The 5,968-nt window shown below is 44.6% G+C and overlaps 1 pseudogene; it reads right to left on the reverse strand.

Moving 5' to 3' along the window:
- Window positions 1-3,332: 3,332 nt before the first annotated feature.
- Window positions 3,333-4,118, reverse strand: LOC101007794 (annotated as a pseudogene).
- Window positions 4,119-5,968: the final 1,850 nt, after the last annotated feature.

Raw genomic sequence — 5,968 nt, forward strand, 5'->3', positions numbered from 1 at the left:
TCCCAACACTTTGGGAGGCTGAGGCAGGCGGATCATGAGGTCCAGAGATCGAGACCATCCTGGCCAACATGGTGAAACCCCATCTCTACTAAAAATATAAAAATTAGCTGGGCGTGATGGCACACACCTGTAGTCCCAACTACTTGGAAGGCTGAGGCAAGAGAATCGCTTGAACCAGGAGGTGGAGGTTGCAGTGAGCTGAGATCACGCCACTGCACTCCAGCCTGATGACAGAGTGAGACTCCATCTCACAAAACAAACAAACAAACAAACAAACAAACAATTAGCCGGGTTGTCTGTAATCCCAGCTGCTACTTGGGAAGCTGAGGCAGGAGAATCGTTTGAACCTGGGAGGCAGAGGTTGCAGTAAGCCAAGATCACACCATTGCACTCCAGCCTGGGCAACAAGAGTGAAACTCCATCTCAAAAACAGAAAACAAAAAAAGTCCTGTGCAAAAATCAGTAAAATGTTGATAATCATAGAAGTTGGGTGATGGGCACATGATGGTTCATTTTATACTCTCCATCCTTTTCTTGTATGTTTGAAATTGTCATAATAAAAAGTGTTTTTCTTAAATCCAACCCACGCTGGCCAAATTAAATTATAATTTCTGTCTTACTTGCTAAGTGCTAAGAATACACTTACACCTGTAATCCCAGCACTTTGGGAGGCCAAGGCAGGCGGATCACGACGTCAAGAGATTGAGACCATCGTGGCCAACATGGTGAAACCTTGTCTCTACTAAAAATACAAAAATTAACTGGGCGTGATGGCATGCACCTGTAGTCCCAGCTACTCGTGAGGCTGAGGCAGGAGAATTGCTTGAACCCGGGAGGTGGAGGTTACAGTGAGTCCCATACTGTTCTTGTGATAGTGAGTACATCTCACCAGATCTGATGGTTATTATAAGGGGGAGTTTTCCTGCAGCTCTCTTTGCCTGCTGCCATCCATGTAAGACGTGACTTGTTCCTCTTTGCCTTCCACCATGATTGTGAGACTTCCACAGCCATGTGGAACTGTAAGTCCAATTAAACCTCTTTCTTTTGTAAATTGCCCAGTCTCAGGTATGTCTTTATTAGCAGTGTGAAAACAGACTAATACACATATACAGAATAGGCCAGTCACAGCGACTCATTCCCATAATCCCAGCACTTTGTGAGGCCTAGGTGGAAGAATTGCTTGAGCCTAGGAGTTCATACTGATATCCTTCCTCAACAACAACAACAACAAGAAAAAAAAAAACTTAGCTCAGCATGGTGGTGTGTGCCTGTAGTCTCAGCTGCTTGGGAGGCTGAGGTGGGAGGATCACTGAAGCCCAGGGAGGTGGAGGCTGCAGTGAGCCATGATCATACTATTGTACTCTAGCCTAGGTGACAGAGCAAGACCCTGTCTCAAAAACAAACAAACAAACAAAGGAACACGTAATGGCCAGGAATGGTGGCTCATGCCTGTAATCCCAGCACTTTGAGAGGCCAAAGCAGGAGGATCACTTGAAGCTAGGAGTTCAAGACCAGCCTGGCCAACATAGTGAGAACCCATCGCTACAAAAATTAAAACAAACAAACAAACAAAATACATATACAAAATAGTTTGTATCACCTGTATAAAAGTTAAATTCACAAAGAGCTTTTGTGGCTTCTGTAACAAATTACTGTACATTTAGTGGCTTGAAACAATAATGATTTGCCAGCCACGGTGGCTCACGCCTGTAATCCCAGCACTTTGGAAGGCTGAGGTGGGTGGATCACGAGGTCAGGAGATCGAGACCATCCTGGCTAATACGGTGAAACCCCGTCTCTACTAAAAATACAAAAAATTAGCCAGGCACAGTGGTGGGCACCTGTAGTCCCAGCTACTTGGGAGGCTGAGGCAGAGCTTGCAGTGAGCCGAGATCGTGCCACTGCACTCTAACCTGGGCGACAGAGGGAAACTCTGTCTCAAAAAAAAAAAAAAAAAAAAAGAAAAAGAACAACAAGGATTTATCATGCTACACTTCTGGAGGTCAGAAGTCCAAAGTGACACTCACTCAGCTAAAATCAAGGTGTTCAGTAGGGTGGCATTCCTTCTGGAGGATCCAGGGAGAATCCATTTTCTTGCCTTTTCCAGCTTCTACAGGTTGCCTACATTCCTTGGCTTGTGGCCCCATTCTTTATCTTATAAGATTTTCTTGCAACACCATATCACTATGACACTGACAGTGAAACTCCTACGTCTTTCTTCCACATTTAAGAATCCTGTGATTACTTTGGATCCCCCCCAGATAATCTTTTAAAGTCAGCTGATTAGCAACCTTAACTCTATCTGCTGTATTTAAGTCCCCCTTTTCACAGTGTGATATATATAATAAGAAATATATTTGTCCATAGTTTCTGTCATGGAGCTCCTGAAACACCTGGCATTTCCTGAGTGATAGGAGTTTCTTTTGTTATTCTTTATGAGCCCCATTTGTTTTTTTGTTTTTTAGAATGTAACAACAATAAAACTAATCTTAATTTTATTTGCATTTAATACATCAAATATTATATCTTTGAGTCTACCAGTTTTCTGTTTTTGAAAAATGATTAAACAAACACTTAATATCAAAGGCAGAATCACATTTGTTCAGGTTCATGTTGATAATAACTGGAGCTTCTTTGATTTTTGCTGCTGTTGTTGTTGTTGTTTTTGAGACAGAGTCTCTCTCTGTCACCCAGGCTGGAGTGCAGTAGCACAATCTTGGTTCACTGCAACCTCTGCAGGGATTAAAGGGATTCTTGTGCCTCAGCCTCCCAAGTGGCTGGTATTATAGGCTCCCGCCACTATGCCTGGCTAATTTTTGGTTTAGTAGAGATAGGGTTTCACCATGTTGGCCAGGCTGGTCTCGAACTCCTGACCTGATGTCATCTGCCCATCTCGGCCTCCCAACGTGCTGGGATTACAGGCACGAGCCACCATGCCTGACCTATAACTGGTTTTGAGTTAATGTAAATATTTGGGATTGGCCAGCATAAACCAAAACGATGGTGATGGACCTTAATTAAACTACCATTACTGCAATGCCATACTATTCCTTCAATTTTACCTTCTTTGCAAACTTCAAAGCAGGACAAGAGACCATTGTACTTCCAAACAGGTAGATTTCTTTTCCTTTTTTTTTTTTTTTTGAGACAGAGTTTTACTCTGTTACCCAGGTTGGAGTGCAGTGGCATGATCTCGGCTCACTGCAGCCTCTGCCTCCCAGGTTGAAGTGATTCTCCTGCCTAAGCCTCCTGAGTAGCTGGGACTACAGGTGCCCACCACTACGCCCAGCTGATATTTGTATTTTTAGTAGAGAAGGGGTTTCACCATGTTGGCCAGTCTGGTCTCGAACTCCTGACCTCGTGATCCACCCACCTCGGCCTCCCAAAGTGCTGGGATTACAGGCATGAGCTGCCACGCCCAGCCCCAGATGGGTAGATTTCTTATTTGGAATGCTCCATGTGGTATAAGAAGATGTAATGGATGCGTCTTGCTTCCTAACCCACATGAGTTTCCATTGATATTTGTTCCTATAAGCTCCAGTGTTTGTTCTAAAATTAGTGGCACTACATTTATTTCCAAAAGCCCAGGTTCATCAGGATGATGCTTTAGTACCAGGGCAATTTCAAATTCATAATGAACTACAGAGGAATGCCAGCAGTACTGTTTATTGTTTTTTTCTACTGGTACTCAACCAAGAATATGTCCATTTTCATCAGGTGCTGGATACCCATTTAGTTGTTCTATTTCCTTTGCTGGTATGCAGCACTCTGGAGCCTGTTTGAAGTCCTCCTCAAGGTTCCCAAAAAATTCTTTGGTGTTTTCTTTTGAATGTAGAAAAATGTAAAATCTTTTTTCGGCTTGTTTGTTAGGTTTTCTATCTAGTTGAGCCCACAGGTGTGGCTAATCTGCTGCTCCTTTTGGCAGAAGGCTCCTCTTTCACTTCCATCACAAACACACATGATATTTTTTGCTGCATGGAGCCCAGGCACCTCTTGGTGAGCCCAACAAGCAGGGTGAGTGTAGGGTGCATTTTTTGTTTGTTTGTTTGTTTTGTATTTTTTTTGAGACAGAGTCTTGCTCTGTCGCCCAGGCTAGAGTGCAGTGGTGCGATCTCAGCTTACTGCAACCTCCGCCTCCTAGGCTCAAGCGATTCTCCTGTCTCAGCCTCCCAAGTAGCTGGGATTACAGGTGCAAGACACTATGCCCGGCTAATTTTTGTATTTTTAGTAGAAATGGGGTTTTGCCATGTTGGCCAGGCTGGTCTCAAACTCCTGACCTCAGGTGATCTGCCTGCCTTCGCCTCCCAAAGTATTTGGATTACAGGCGTAAGCCATTGTGCCCAGCCAAGGGTGTGCTTTTAAATGGTACCAGGTCCAGGCGGGGTGAAAGCCCTGCAGCAGTAACTATGAGCCACCATCCCCTTCCTGTGTGTGTGTGTGTGTGTGTGTGTGTATGTGTTTTGATCTCACTCTGTTGCCTAGGTTGGAGTTCAGTGGCGCAATTTTGGTATGAGCTCCTTTTAATCACACCTGAGTTTACACTAATGAGGTGAGTTGATGTGGGGCCTAGATGGGGGCTGGTCACCAGAAAAAACAAGTGGTTAGAGGGTTGGAAGTTTCAGCCCTATTCACCAACCTTCTGGGAGGGAAAGGGGGACGGAGGATTGAGTTTTAAGTCTTGAACAACAAGATTCAAAAAGCTTCGAAGTTGATGAACACATTGACTTGCTGGGAGGGTCATACTCCTGGAGAGGGTTTGGAAGCTCCATACCAACTCCCACCCAATACCGTGCCCTATGCACCTCTTCCATCTGACTCTTCCTGGGTTGTGTACTTTATAATAAACCAGTAAATGTAGGAAAAGTTTTTCTGAGTTCTGTGAGCCATTCTAGCAAATTATTAATATCAAACTTAAAGAAGGGGTCGTGGGAACCCCTGAGTTATATCAGCCAGAACTATGGATAAGGCATAACTTGCAAGTGCAGTCTGAAGTGGGGACAGTCTTGTGGGACTGAACCCTTAAGTCTGAAGCAAGCTAACTCCAGGTAGTTTGTGTCTGAATTAATTGAAATGTTTGACATCCAGCTGATGTTGGAGAATTGCTTGGTGTAAAAAAACACCCCAGACACAGAACCTAACATATTGATAGGTTTTAGGGATTAGGATGTGGACATCTTTGCTTCCCTAGGTACTAAAGTAGGGGCCAGGCACAGTGGCTCACACCTGTAATCCCAGCACCTTGGGAGGCTTCATTGCGCCCACCTTAATTGCTCTTTAAAATTTTTTTAAAAATATTTTAATTTTTAATTTAAAAAAATTAGCCAGGCGGCCGGGCGCGGTGGCTCAAGCCTGTAATCCCAGCACTTTGGGAGGCCGAGGCGGGTGGATCACGAGGTCAGGAGATCGAGACCATCCTGGCTAACACGGTGAAACCCCGTCTCTACTAAAAATACAAAAAAAACTAGCCGGGCGTGGTGGCGGGCGCCTGTAGTCCCAGCTACTCAGAGGCTGAGGCGGGAGAATGGCGGGAACCCGGGAGGCGGAGCTTGCAGTGAGCCGAGATCGCGCCACTGCACTCCAGCCTGGGCGACAGAGCAAGACTCCGTCTCAAAAAAAAAAAAAAAAAAAAAAAAAAATTAGCCAGGCGTAGTGATGTCTACCTGTAGTCCTAGCTACTTGGGAGGCTGAGGTGGGAGGATGGCTTGAGTCCGGGAGTTCAAGGTTGCAAATGAGCCATGATCATAATGCTGCACTCCAGTCTGGGCGTCAGAGACCCAGTCTCCAAAAAAAAAAAAAAAGAAAAGAAAAAGAAAGAAAACAAACCAAGTTGATACTGTGATGACTCCACATCTGAGCAGTACACTAGCCACAGAAAGGGTCTGTACAGTGCAGATAGGCATGCCTGTCTTTCACAGACAAGTGTATCTTTCTTTCATAGCTAGGTGTACTGTCTTTTTATAACTTGATG

This window comes from Papio anubis, unplaced genomic scaffold, assembly GCF_008728515.1.
Source record: "Papio anubis isolate 15944 unplaced genomic scaffold, Panubis1.0 scaffold834, whole genome shotgun sequence".
Lineage (NCBI taxonomy): Eukaryota > Metazoa > Chordata > Mammalia > Primates > Cercopithecidae > Papio > Papio anubis.